Here is a 15447-nt window from a genome sequence, read left to right on the forward strand (position 1 = left end):
TCGGGAAATTAGGGTGTTACATTACACACTCTTAGGCCAGTTGTTGATATCATGGAAATAGATTACAAATGGAAGTGAAATATAGCGGAGATTTTATAACACATACGATTAAATTGATATCACAATTAACTCATATTATCAGTAATCATAACATCCGAGAAAGATGAAGGTTTTTAAACAAGAAATTCAATAATTATCATAATTCAATTTTTAAATATAACACAAATTGAATTTGATGAATTGAATAATCAATCTAACAATAAGAGTTCATACAACAATAATAGTGAGAGAGAATTTTCAAATGACTAGATCTATCACATAACTAAACATTAATCATAAAATCGTTATAAACAGATAAACTCTAACAACATGTTACTCTATGAAAGAGATATCAAACCTAAGTATGTAAAATGTAGGAGTATACATCATTATAATTGAAGCATGCATGTAAAATGTAGGAACATACGTCACTGCAATTGACGCATGCATGTAAAAAATAAAAGAGTACAATTTGATCAATGCATGCATACGCTGTAACACCCTTCTAAAATACCCCAAATATTTAATTAAAACAACAATGTAAATCAGAGTAAATATGCAATTAAGGGTGTCACACAATCTCTTCACACCATTCACCAAAATTAACTGTCATGCTCTTTTATTATATCAAAACATAAAGCATTGCACAATACGCAGCGGATAGAGAACAACTCAATCATGCAAAACATGTAACACAATACATGTAAAATTATTCAACAAGGTAAAACATCCCGTCCCGATGTTACATCTATCAGAGCATGACCCACTAAGGAGACTACACTAGACTCCAAGCACTAGCTTCTACTCAATCACTGTTCGTTACCTGAAAAATAGTTGTAAGGGTGAGTTCCTCAATCGATGTAATAAGCATTATAAAATATCATGTAATGCTAGTAATTTAACACGTTCATTCACCCTAATCATATCACACATTCAGTAACGGCCACATCAACTCATACTCATAATCATACTCAACACAAACATCAAAACACACGTATAATATTGGAACACATCCATTCATATTATACACAATACATACATTATGCAATGAGACTCCATGCATGCGGTACCGACTATTCGTGAACATATAGTTCAACCTCACCGATCAAATCCAGATACGGCTACCAAGCCCACTAGTCCCACTCATTTGAGACCTAGTGACTCACTCACTAATTCCTCACCATGGGAATTAGCTACCACCCCAAGGGCCATGCTATGCACGCTAATTCACCTAGCATGCAAACATCAACAACAGTCCATAATGACTAACTCACTAATTCCTCACCATGGGAATTAGCTACCACCATAAAGGCCATAATATGCATGCTAAATCACCTAGCAATGCAAAATCATCAACAATAATCCACAATGGACATATGCTCACACTCTAAGCCATAAACAGTCCATTCACAATTGCATACATAACATATACATTCACAGCATTATGCATACCATCATACATCATCAACACATGTATCAAAACATCATATCATGTCAAATAATTAATCACAGTATTAGCACACTCTACTAATACCTATACTGCTCAAAACAGCGGGAAACGATCCCTACTATATCATACATCAGCTAAATTACATTACTCAACTTGAACAACCAAAACTGCACAACAACAGCACAGAAAAATCCCAATTCTGCCCATACGCGTATTGCCTAGTCCCATACGCGTATGGCCCATTTCTCAGCCAATCCCATACGCGTATTGTCTGCCTCATACGCGTATGCTACGCGTACCACATCCTCATACGCGTACCAACAGAGACAAAACTACGTTAAAATCATCATCTTCCTCATCCATACGCGTATTGCCTAGTGCCATACGCGTACCAGACCATTTCATACACGTATTGCCTAGTGCCATACGCGTATGACCAGAAACCAATTTTCCAGATCTGCTATGGGTTTTCTCTGCTACGAGATTCCTCAGATCCAACCTTCCACAGTCCAATTCTTACACAACATTCGTTCATATCATCTAACACAACTCATACCCTATTCAATTTCACAAATTCTAACATTATTACATCTAATTCCTACGAATTTCCTTCAATTATAATCCAAATTTCGTTCATCCAAAAGTTCACAATTTCATCATGCATCATTCCAATTAGAGTCAAATCAATGATTTATCACTACCCATTACATGTTATCCCATAATACCCATTAAACGATGATGAACCCCCCTTACCTGAGTTAATCCGGCAATCCTTAAGCTCCAATCTTTTCCGTTCTTCAACCCTTGCTCTCTTGCTCTTCCTCTTTGCCCTTTCTCCCTTTTCAGCCGCTTCTCTGCTTTTCACGTAAAAACCCTCTTTACCAAAAATGAAACTCTTTTCTTATTTCCCACTTATATACTTTCCAATAATTATTATTCCAATAATAATAATAATAATAATCCAATAATTCTAATTACTTAATTAAATTAATAAATATAATATTAACTTAAATTAAATAATTATCTTATTTTTATCGGGGTGTTACATACGCCACTCCTAATGCCGCTTGAGTACAACTTAAACAATAGATGCGACATAGCAAATGACACATTGGTTATTTTTTTTTAAAATAATTATATTGATAAATATTTTGAAATTATGGTTATTTTCGTATCAACTAAAAATATTGGTCATGTATAAAAAATGTGGTTATGTCTACTCTTAGAAAGAGAAATTCAAATAACTAATTAATTCTTCTTGACCAAATCCGCCAGCATTATGCACCAACATTATGATATATAGTCTCCTATGTTTGGAAGTTACAATTTATAAAAAGCAAGGTGTGTATCAAATATTTCCAGAATCATATGGTTTTGATTCTCTCTTCCCTCATTTTATTTTAACAGGGATTCTCTCTTCTAAGAAGGGTTAGAATACCCCTATTACTCTTTATATCTAAAAAAAAAAGTTTCATAACACATAGAACCATAATTATTAATCTTTGAATATTCTGTAACATGCATAGCCAAAACCATTTTCCGATTTCAATTCTACTGATATCAATAACCATTCTATTATATTCGACATCAACAAGTGCTTTGGATGAACTTGGTATAATAAAATAATCTCTCTTATTGTTTTTTTCTTCAAATTTTGTATAAATATTTTCATTAGTTCAATATTTGCATTAAAACCTTCATATATTGGTGCATTGTAGAGTACAGTTACAATGAAGAAAGTGCAGATGGACCTAAACATTGGGGTGATCTAAAAAGAGAATGGGCAGCATGTAAAGGAGACATGCAATCTCCTATTGATTTATCAAATGAAAGAGTAACTCTCATCCCAAATTTGGGAAAGCTAACGATCAGCAATAATAGATTCATCTATATGCAACAAATCAGCAATCTCTTGAGAAATAGGAACTCTCTCCAAGCCACTGAACGACAACTGATCTAGAATAGGTATACCCACAAGATGGGCATACTCCTCAAGCGTAGGCAAAAGCTGGAAATCTGGAAATGTGAAGCAACGGTACAAGGGATCATAGAATTGCACCAACACACTCATCAGACCTTCATCCACCTGAGTAGCAAGAATAGATAGAAGCTTCCCATGACGAGCCTTGAACTCCAAGGGATCTAATACATAGGATGTCAAACTCCTTAACTCTTTCAAGTCGGGTTGTCTGAAACTGTACTTCTTTGTATTCCTTCTTTGCTTATCCATGTCTGAAAATTTGCAAATAGACCTCTTAAGTTCCTTGAAAATTTTCTCATTGTTGATGATATGGATGTGTATGAATGCATGAATGCAAGGATGCAACAATCACACTCAAGGATCAAGCAAATCACACCACACAAAGGTCATGGGATGGATCAAGTCATCCTTAATATCAATCATCCATTTTGGTGGATTATGGTTTACACCTTATCAACACCCAAGTTCCATTGATATTAAGGATATACAAGAACGGATCAACCATGAATCAAGGGTTTGTTGCAAGTCACGAGCATGGAGTCTCGGTTAAGAACCACCCCAAAGGGAATGTACTATGGTTAAACTTGACAATCATGTTCTACAAGAGGTTCCCATAGTCATCATCCCATCTTTCGGATATTATCGGATAAACAACTACTCGTATTCCAAAGATATTCTCAAGAGAGACTCTTATGAGTGTAGTATCGCGTAACAATCGTATCAAATCTTACATTTGAACGACCTTCGCACTACGTCCTAAAGGTAGGCCAAGATGGGCTAGGTAATCTAAGGTCCTTGGCTTCTAAGGCATATATTGGAAAGAGTAATGCCTAACCACGATTACTCGTGTGACATTATTGATCCCAACATAACCTCCACCAAGTGAATGGGCTTGCAAGTCAACTTGCTAAGGAATAACTCCACACAAGTCAACAAGACTATGCCATTATCCTATCATAAGTGCACTCAAGTTCGGGTATAAAACTCATCTCACGAGAGACCACCAAGCACACAAACAATTGATATATCAAGCAATTCATACATTACAAACAATACAGTCATCCCAAATTTGCATAAAAAATATGTCACAAATAATATAAGCACACAATACAACAAAGGTAAAAAGTAGGCAAAACCCACTAGGCAAATCCTCCCCAGCAGAGTCGCCACTTTTCTGTAGCGGGGTATTCGTTACCTTTAGATTTATTGACTAAATCAAAAGTAAATCATACAATTCGAGTCGCCACCGCACTTCTATTTATCCAAAGGAAAGGTTAGAAAGCGAACAAAAACCGAGAAGTTTTATCAAATCAAAAACTAATAAAAATGTCAGAGATCTGGGTAAGGGGGTTGGTTATGCAATGGGAAGGTTTTAAGCACCCAAAACATCCTTAGTACTCTAAGGGAGCCCTTTTTACAAGTGTTGTATGGTAGGTTGGTATTTGTGAAAAAAGTATTTGTGCAAACATGATTGGGGAGATGAGAAGAGAATATACAAGTTATTTACAATTTTGTGTTTGAATGGATAAACCCATTGCGTACGTACCTTCTTAAAAAGGTAGGATCAAAACCTCGTAGTTCGGGGAAAAATCTCAAAAAAAAGTTGGTGAATTGATTGGTCAAAATCCTTAAGGTCTTTTGTTATCAAAGGGAGAAAACTCAACCTAAAACCACAAATCCACCATGTGAGAAGAGCTTCAACATGCTAGTGAGGGGTTAACCCTATAATAAGCATGGAAGACTTATAGTCCATCACTAAGGATATAGGTGAGTATTATATCAACCACTAGGATAACTCAAACCTAATAGCTAATGTTTATGAAAAGCTTTGGCAAAAGTGGTCATTGGAACCACAAAAACAATTGAGTGAGTTGTATTACAAATGAAAAGTATTCACAAAGTAAGGTCAAAGTTGACTTAGGATTCAATTCAAAATAAGTATTATGAAAATGATTTGGAAAATCAAAAGCATAGTGCTTAGGTTTCTAATTTTGAAAACAATGTAATGTTTGCACAAAAGTTTGGCTTGGGTTAGAGTGGAGAGAATAAGAGAATGGCTAGGTCCTAAACATGCAAAGATGCAGGAAGAGAAATAAAACCACATTGGAGTTCCCTTCTTGAGATCATAGTGATGATCCAAGTTGTTCCCTTTCTTTTGGAATTAGAAAGCAATAAGCAAATAACTCAAGCAATCAAGGAAATATCAATCAAGCTCCTAGGAATCTTCCAATTGGCTTTTGTATCTCTCACTTTGGATGCTCGTGACAATGGTTCTTCTACTTGGCTCAAGTTTGGGATTCCTAGCACACAAGAACACACAAATCAAAAAGTTCCACAAAGCAATAGAAAGAATGGACAAGTGGGAGTTTAGAATTAGGTCCTTTTGATTCATCTTCAAGATTAAGCATTCTAAAGGCATGAGGCCTAGTTGCTCTTTGACAATTTATAGCATTCTAAAGGCATGAGGCCTAGTTGCTCTTCAAACTCCATTAGCATAGGTAAGGTCCTAAAATCTAAGTCCTTTCTCCATTTGCATTGGGTTCACACAAACAAAACAAAACAAGCACAATAGTATATACACAATAATGTGCTCAAGTGAGCAAAAGGCAAATTGCATTAACATAAACATGAGCTCAAGTGAGCAAAAGGCAAAAGCAAATGAATTAATATGCAATAAATTAAATTGCATAAAAGTAAATTGCAAGAATTAAATGCTTGAATTAAAAGTTAGTCATTAGCAGTTAGTGTTAGTGTGCCATAAAGCAATTTAGCGTTATGTTAAGCAATCGTAAGTGGAGTAATGTAGTAGTCACACCTATCTGATGCCGGTCAATAAAACTATAGGCAACAAACACAAGTTAGAGACCATGACTAGCAAGCCAAGCTCCTACAACTTGCCATGCCAAAAGAAAAAGAAGAATGATCTTGTATGGATTTAGGTTTTTTGCTTGACCAAGAAGCAACCTATCTCTAATGCAAAGCCCTTCACTTGATCTTTGATCAAGATGAATTAGATTTGAATCAAAGAAGGTTAAGCCCCTCATATGACAAGGCTAACCGCCAATCATTAACTCATTGATCAAAAAGAAAAAAGAAGAAGAAGAAGAAATGGAAATGTACATAATTGAAAGTCAAATGACATAAGCAAAATACATTGACCAAACGTAAATGGAATCAACTTCAATCAATGGTAAACATAAGCAAGATGAAGCTTAGAAGTCAAGAAACAAATAAAATATTTTTGGTATTTTTGAGAATTAAAATAATACTTGAATTAAAATAAACAAATAAAGGTCAAACTTCAAATCCAATTCAAATCAACTTGGAAAAGTCCAATTGGATCATCCTAAGTTCAACATGGTCAAACAAGGTTTGACAAAAAATTTCATCATTTTTAGAAATCAGAAAATAATTTTAAACAAAAATGAAGAAAATATAACATAATTGAACTAAAATCTCAAATAAATCTCAAATCAATTAAGAAATTGATGAGAATATTTTTCATAGATCCATCATCATTCAAAGATGTTAGGAAAATATTTTTGCATTTTTTGAATATTGGAAACTATTTTAAATGAATTAAAAATAACCAGAAAAGAGAAAATTCACAAAAAATACTAAATAAACTCATAAAAAATATTAAAAATCATTTTCAGAAAGTAGAATTAAAAAGGGAAATAATGTAATTGGTCCCATATTTTTTGGATTTAAAATGAAAGAGTCATAAATTTTTGAAATAAAATGAAATAAAAGAAAATAGAATAGAAAATCAGAAATTAGAAAAATCCTGGCGCGTTGGATCACATTCATTAATTGACGTGTCCAATCTGAGGGATGTGAGGCGCGCGCGTATGATGATCCAAAGTCAAATGAGAAACACAGGGCATTAATAAAAGTCATAACATTGCATGGTCCAGATCAGATCGGAGTCAAAGCATCCAAGGGCTGGGAACTCAGCCATGTGGGGATGGTGGTGGAAACCACCGTCTTCTCTTGTGAGCTTCACAGTTCCGGTGGAATTTGCAGGTTTTGAAAACTTGACCAAAATGGACGACCCTCATATCATTGGAAAGCTGGGGTGATGTACATCACCCCTGTGCCATTGGTTTCTACTCTAGACTCTCATGGAAGGTGAAATCTGAGCTAGAAATTCATGGTGTTCAAACTGAACTTGATCAATTCATGAAATTAAATACACAGATCAATTACCTCTCACATGAGGACTTCAGAGGAACCAACAAACACCAGAAATGAGCAAGATCCAAGAAGTCTCGAATCAAAAAAGTTTGAACAACAACCTTTGAAGTGCAGCTTTACAAGGCAAGATCTCTTCCAATTCTTTGATGTAGTGTGTTCTTGAGATGGCAAAGGAGCTAGGCTAAGGAATTAAAGCTCAATAATCAACCAAGGAAATTGAAAATTGAACTGAAAAAATTGAGAGTCAAAAGAAAAATTCCTTTGAGTGAAGGGTGGGGATTCAGTTCTGCAGCAATTTAAGCGCCTTAAGGTTGGAAATGAATGAAGCCAAGCATCTGTATTTATAGCAAATGATGATGCAAGCCATGGAAAATTCGTGTGCATGTGGAACGAGGGCCTCCATGCATGAGGTTGTACAGGCGCATGTGAGGCCCAAGTGCAATTGCAAATGCAAGCTAAACATTAGCCAAGTGAATTTGGACATGCAAATTTGAATGTGTAAGCTTGTGCATGAAGTTTCAACATGTTATGCATAAATGAATATAAATCTTCATCTCTTCGAAAATGCACTTTGCCAAATAGAAACATGGTCATGTGGGTAATGGTTGGAAAGGTCTTGACATGAGGAACAAATGTTATGTTGAACAAAAATCCATTTGGAGTTGGGAAATTATTGAAAACTGATCATGAAGTCCAAGGTGCAAAACATGTGTATGTGAATTTTGCCAAAATGGACCAACTTCAAGCCCTTCTGTTACAATGATGCAAGCCTCAAATGACAAACCTTTCAACATAAACGTTGTAGATCTTTTCAAGAAAATCAATTTGGACTTCAATTTTGAATCATTTGGATTTTTGATGATAAAGTTATGGGCACTTGAAGTTGGACTTTTCACATTTCAATGGCTTTGGTCCAAAGTGACCTATAATGTTTTGTATTATCACATGTGTTTCTTTTAGGATTATTGAAATTCTAGTTAACAGGCTATCGATGTCACACAGGATGTTATAACATCCGATTCTGTGCAAACAGGAATGTAAACAGCAGGTAAATGTAAGTGCATGAAATAACACACGGAATTATTTACCCAGTTCGGTGTCACACACACCTACGTCTGGGGGCTACCAAGCCAGGGAGGAAATCCACTATTAGCAGTATTAATTCAGGCCTTAAACCACCTGTTTAATCTTATCACTTAATACCTACCCAATGCAATTTCAATCTTAAACTAAGACCAGAGTTCCTACTCACTCCCCCTCAATCACCTCAGTGATTACAACCTTTAATTAGATTAAATTTAATGGTGAAGTTATACTTCAAACAACTCTTGATTGTGCTTAACAGCTTTAATCAAGATACACAGCACTCACGCTTAAAAGCTTAGAGTGACACAACACTTACAACTCAATGAACACCCAAGTCCAATGAAATCATCTAGGTGATAATTGCTTGGCTCACAAGTTACACCTAATACAAAACACACACAAAAATACATTAGTGAAGTATGATGGAACAATAAAATCTTCACGCCTAAAACCCCTGAGTCCTGAAAGAAGGATTGCCATCCATTTATATTGCAGCACTTGGGCCTTGTACTTGTATTTCCTAAAATTAAGGTTAAGCAAGTTAACCTAATTTCCACATATTAGGGTGCTAACAAATAGGCTATTTGTTAGGTTCATTAAATGTAGCTCAGTTGTTAGTTTCCTGGATTTTAGCTCAGCTGTTGGATTCCTGAAAAATAGCCTGAGAAAAATACTGAAACAGAACAACTAACCATCCTACACTTTAGCATATGCTGTCAGGAATGAATGTCACAACATTCAGTTTGACGCCCAGAACATATACCATATGCTAAGTCTGTTATTTTCCTGAAAACAGACTGTGCTAAATGTTGTACTGTAAAAGACCAACCAGTTTATACTTCAGTAACAACTTACAGTAATAAATGTCAAGACATCCAGTTTGACATTTTCACAATGGGCCTTATGTCAGGTTTGTTATCCTCCTGAAGAACAGACTGGAATAGATACTGAACTGAAGCAGAAAAACCAACCTGCCTATTATTCAGTATGTGCTGTCACTGATGAATGTCATACTCCAGTTTGACATTTAGACAGTAGGCCTTATGCCAGGTCTGTTATTCCCTTGATAAATAGACTGAAATAAATACTGAGTTATATCATACAACCAACTATTCTATATCTCAGTATCTGCTGACAGGGATGAATGTCACAACATTTAGTTTGACATTCAGTAAATCCTGTATTAGCTAAACCTGCAGCATACTACTCAAGTATGTCATGACATCAGTCAAGACATCAGAGTACAGTTAGATGTTTTAACACAAAATTCAGCGAATCAAACATTTCCAAAGCATGTCATGACATCAGTCAATACATTATAGTCCAGTTAGTGTTTTACCATAAAATGCAGCCAATCAAACATCTACAAACTCCCCCTTTGGCGCATTTTTGGCTAAAACAACTTGGCATCACAACAGAGTTCACAGCAGCAGAAAAACACACATCTAGCAGGGAAATTAACCTAGCTAATACACTCAGAGCAGCAACACACTCAACACACATAGAAGTTAAATAAAAACTTCTAACAGCAGCACACATAGAGAATGCACACATCAACACACTCACACTCATTGATCATCAAGCTGCAGCACAACCTCTGGATTAGAGGATCTTCAATATCTGTTTAAGCACATAGCAAATAATCTGTTGTCCTGGGGCACCACAGGTGTTACTCCCCCTTTTTGTCAAAAATGTTGCCAAAGCAACACTTTAAATTACAGACCAACATAAAACAGAATTACACAGACTTGTCAGAAACCCAATCTTGATCTTGCTTCTCAGCCTTGATCAAGACAACATCCACTTGATCTTGCTTCACAGCTTTGATCAAGTAGAGACACACTCTGTCTTCACAGCAGGTATATCAGATGCCATGACTTTGTGTATGACATCTTGAACCACTCCTGCATGAACTTCAGCAGGTACATAGGTTGTCTCATGTTAGGATATCCCCTTAACATCTTGTTAACACACTTGCAGCAAGTGAAATAGCTATGATTTGTTGACCAATCAGAGCACACTTTCAATTGTTTAATAATTAGAAATATTAAACAATACATTTCAAACATCATTGGTTGCTATAAATCCTCATAAAGGCATATTCCCAATTTGCCCCTTAAATTTTCAAACTGAGTAGCATCCAAAGCCTTTGTGAATATGTCAGCAAGTTGTAGTTCAGTGGCTACATGTTCCAAGGTAATCACTTTGTCTTCCACCAGATCTCTGGTGAAGTGATGTCTAATGTCAATATGTTTGGTCCTGCTGTGTTGGATGGGATTCTTTGAAATATTGATGGCACTGAGATTGTCACAGAACAATGTCATGACATTCTGAGAGACATTGTACTCAGTCAGCATCTGTTTCATCCACGCCAGTTGGGAACAACTTCTTCTAGCTGCTATGTACTCAGCCTTTGCAGTGGACAGTGATACACAGTTTTGTTTCTTGCTGAACCATGATATGAGATTGTTTCCCAAGAAGAAACATCCTCCTGATGTGCTTTTTCTGTCATCAGCACTCCCAGCCCAATCAGCATCACAATACCCAGATAAGACAGGCTCAGAGCCATGAGAGTATAGCATACCATAGTCACAAGTCCCATTGACATACTTGAGAATCCTCTTGACTTCATTTAAGTGGCTCACTTTGGGTTATGCTTGGTATCTAGCACACACTCCAACTGCATAGGAAATATCAGGTCTACTGGTAGTTAGATATAGTAGACTACCTATCATGCTTCTATACAAGCATTGATCAACACTGGAACCTCCTTCATCTTTGGTTAATTTTAAATGAGTAGGTGCAGGAGTTCTTTTGTGCCTAGCATTATCCATACCAAACTTCTTAACTATGTTTTTGGCATATTTGCTTTGGGAGAGAAACATAGAATCCTCCATTTGGTTAACTTGCATTCCAAGAAAATAAGTCAATTCCCCAACCAGACTCATTTCAAACTCAGATTGCATCTGGTGAACAAAATGTTTCACCATTTGCTCTGACATTCCACCAAAGACAATATCATCCACATAAATTTGGGCAATCGTGATTTTGCCATCTTCATCCTTTACAAACAAGGTCTTATCTATCCCTCCTTTTCTGTACCCATGAGAGGTCAGAAATTCAGTCAACCTTTCATACCAAGCTCTAGGAGCTTGCTTCAACCCATACAAGGCTTTCCTCAACTTGTACACATGTTTAGGCAGGTTAGGATCACAGAACCCTTTAGGTTGTTCCACATAGACTTCTTCATTCAAGTAGCCATTTGAAAAGGCACTCTTCACATTCATTTGGAACAATTTGAACTTCAGAATGCAGGCCACACCTAACAGCAATCTTATTGACTCAAGTCTTGCAACAGGTGCAAACGTCTCATCAAAATCAACCCCTTCAACTTGAGTATACCCTTGTGCCACTAGTCTTGCTTTATTCCTAGTGATTACTCCTTTCTCATCAGACTTGTTCTTGTAAATACACTTGGTACCAATGATGTTAGTCCCTTCAGGTCGTGGAACTAACTCCCATACTTCATTCCTTTTGAACTGCTCCAGTTCATCTTGCATGGCATTGATCCAATATTCATCAGTCAGGGCTTCTTTCACATTTTTTGGTTCAACCTTGGATACAAAACAGGAATTTGAGCTATTCTCCCTTTATCTGGTAGTCACACCACTATTGGGATCCCCTATGATAAGATCCTTAGGGTGGTCTTTCTGAATTCTGATAGAAGGCACTTTGTTGGATGCATCTACCTCACATTCAGGAGAAGTTTCCTGTACCTCTTCAGACTTGACTGGTATGTTTGTTGAAGTATCAAGGAATGTTCCAACATCCTCTATGACATTGACTCCTTCCTCTTTATCATCCACAATAACATTTATGGATTCCATCAGGACATTGGTCCTGGAGTTGAACACTCTGTAGGCTCTGCTGTTAGTTGAGTATCCTAGGAATATACCCTCATCACTTTTGGGGTCCATTTTCCTTCTCTGTTCACGATCTGTAAGAATGTAACATTTGCTTCCAAAGATATGAAAGTACTTCACAGTAGGTTTTCTGTCTTTCCATATTTCATACAGAGTGGAAGAGGTTCCTTTTCTCAAGGTAACTCTATTGTGAACATAGCAAGCTGTATTCATAGCTTCGGCCCAAAAATGCATAGGAAGTTTCTTTGCATGAATCATAGCCCTGGAAGATTCTTGAATAGTTCTGTTTTTCCTTTCAACTATCCCATTTTGCTGAGGAGTTATAGGAGAGGAAAACTCATGACTTATCCCTTCAGATGCACAGAACTCATCAAACTTGGAGTTTTTAAACCCCGTCCCATGGTCACTCCTAATTCGGACAACACAACTATCCTTTTCCCTTTGAAGTCTGATGCACAGATCTTTGAAGACATCAAATGCATCTGATTTTTCTCTGATGAAGCTTATCCAAGTGTATCTGGAATGGTCATCAACAACTACATAGGCATATCTCTTTCCACCCAGACTTTCAACCTGCATAGGTCCCATTAAGTCCATGTGCAAGAATTCCAGAGTTCTGGATGTTGTAGGATGTCCCAGCTTAGGATGTGACATCTTGGTTTGCTTGCCAACCTGGCATTCTCCACAGACTCTTCCTTCATCAATAAGCAGCTTTGGGATTCCTCTAACTGCTTCCTTGGGTATGATCTTTTTCATACCCCTTAAATGAAGATGACCAAGACGTCTATGCCACAGCTTCACCTCATGTTCTTCCTTGGCTGAGGAGCAAATTGTGGAGTAGTTTGAGACTTTAGGTTCCCATAGATAGCAGCTATCTTTGGATCTGGATCCTCTCATAGCTTCCTGATTATCTCCATTTGTCACAACACATGGCTCCTTAGTGAACTGAACATAGAACCCTTGATCACACAACTGGCTTATGCTGATTAGATTAGCAGTTAGTCCTTTTACTAACAGCACATTATTCAGTTCTGGAACTCTAGAACTGTCCAGCTTACCCACACCTTCGATTCTTCCTTTAGCACCGTCACCAAAGGTCACATAACTGGTTGTGTGAGGTTGTATATCCACCAATAAATTCTCCATACCAGTCATATGTCTTGAGCAGCCACTGTCAAAGTACCAATCTTCTCTGGTAGATGCCCTTAGAGCTGTATGAGCTAACCTAGCAACCCATTGTCGTTTCTTGATGGGGGCATTATGCTTATATGCCTTATGCTTAGGTCTGACATGAGGGGTTTGGTTAGGATAACCATGCAACCTGTAGCAGAAGGCTTTTATATGACCAAATCTACCACAGTAGTGACATCTCCATCTCTAAAATTTCTTCTTCTGATGGTTACTCATCCTGGTTCCCTGATGTTGAGACATTGGTTGTGACTTCTGCTTGAATTTCTGAACTTCAACCTTTGAGCGTTTGAGTTCAGCAGAGGATTTCTTCACAAAGCCTAAACCAGACATGGTTCCTGACTTCTGTCCCACCTTTAGGATCTCTTCCAACGCGTCAGTTCCTTTATTTAGCATTCTGATGGATTTTGTCATTTGATCTAGCTTGGATGTCAGCAAGGTTATCTCACCATTTAGACCATCTATGACTGTCAGATGCTTCTTTTTCTCATCCTCCAGCTCCTTGATGAGTTTCTTCTGCTTTTCTCCTTGTACACACACTTCTGCCCTTTTGACACATAGCTCTTTATATGAAGCAGCAAGTTCATCAAAAGTCAGTTCATCTCCACTTGAGTCATTGTAACACCTCAAAATTTGCCCTCCTCTCTTGGGACTAGCATATCATGTTGCATATCATTTTTAGGTCATTAGTCATTGCATATTGCATATCATGTGGTTACATTGTGCAAAGTCATCCTCACAAGTCTTGATCAGAAGATGAGGAGGTCATGTGCAAGCTAGGGTTTCATTGGACTGGTCATTAATCATCTGAGGATGTGGAGGTCCAAATTAAGGTTTCATGATTCTCGAAGGAGATTGGTATTCATCTTGATTACAATGATTCATCATCATCCTCATGGTTTGGTTTCATCAAGTGTTGGAGTATATTGCTTGAGATTAGGGTTTTGACCACTGGTCAACCCTAATCAGTTGCATTGGGCCAATCAGGGCATGATCAGGAGATGGGGTCTATGATGGATATGAGGATCCTCTCATGGTTGTATGGAGCTTATTGAGGCTAGGGTTTCATCCTTGAGTCATTTCATCAGGAGATTGGGGCTCAGATTGATCTATGCATTACCAAATTCATCTATCAGTTGAAAAAGTCAATTGTGGTCAACTGTGCATGATTTTATGGATTTGGAGGTGAAAATGAGTTGGATACACTTCATTCATGTTGGAACAAGTGTTATTTGACATTTCAAAGCTCAAGAATGAAGAAAATCAAGTCAGACAAGAAATTGCCAAAAATAGAAAGTGACTTGTAATGGAAGTTTCCAAAAATGGAAAGTTTTTGACCTCAAATTTACATGTCCAAGGAAGCTTCAAATGAAAATTTGTTCAACATGAAAGTTGTAGATCTTGGTCTCACCTTTCCAAAAAGTCCAAGAACTTGAAAATCCCATGTATGGTTGGCAATTTATGGTCCATTCAATTTCAAAAATGACCCATAATCAGAGGGGCATAACTTCCACATGGAGTGTCCAAATTGAATGATCTTTTTATGCACAAACTCCATTTGACATGTACTTTCATGGTGCATA

The sequence above is a fragment of the Lathyrus oleraceus genome, chromosome 3 (assembly GCF_024323335.1).
Source record: "Lathyrus oleraceus cultivar Zhongwan6 chromosome 3, CAAS_Psat_ZW6_1.0, whole genome shotgun sequence".
Classification (NCBI taxonomy): Eukaryota; Viridiplantae; Streptophyta; class Magnoliopsida; order Fabales; family Fabaceae; genus Lathyrus; species Lathyrus oleraceus.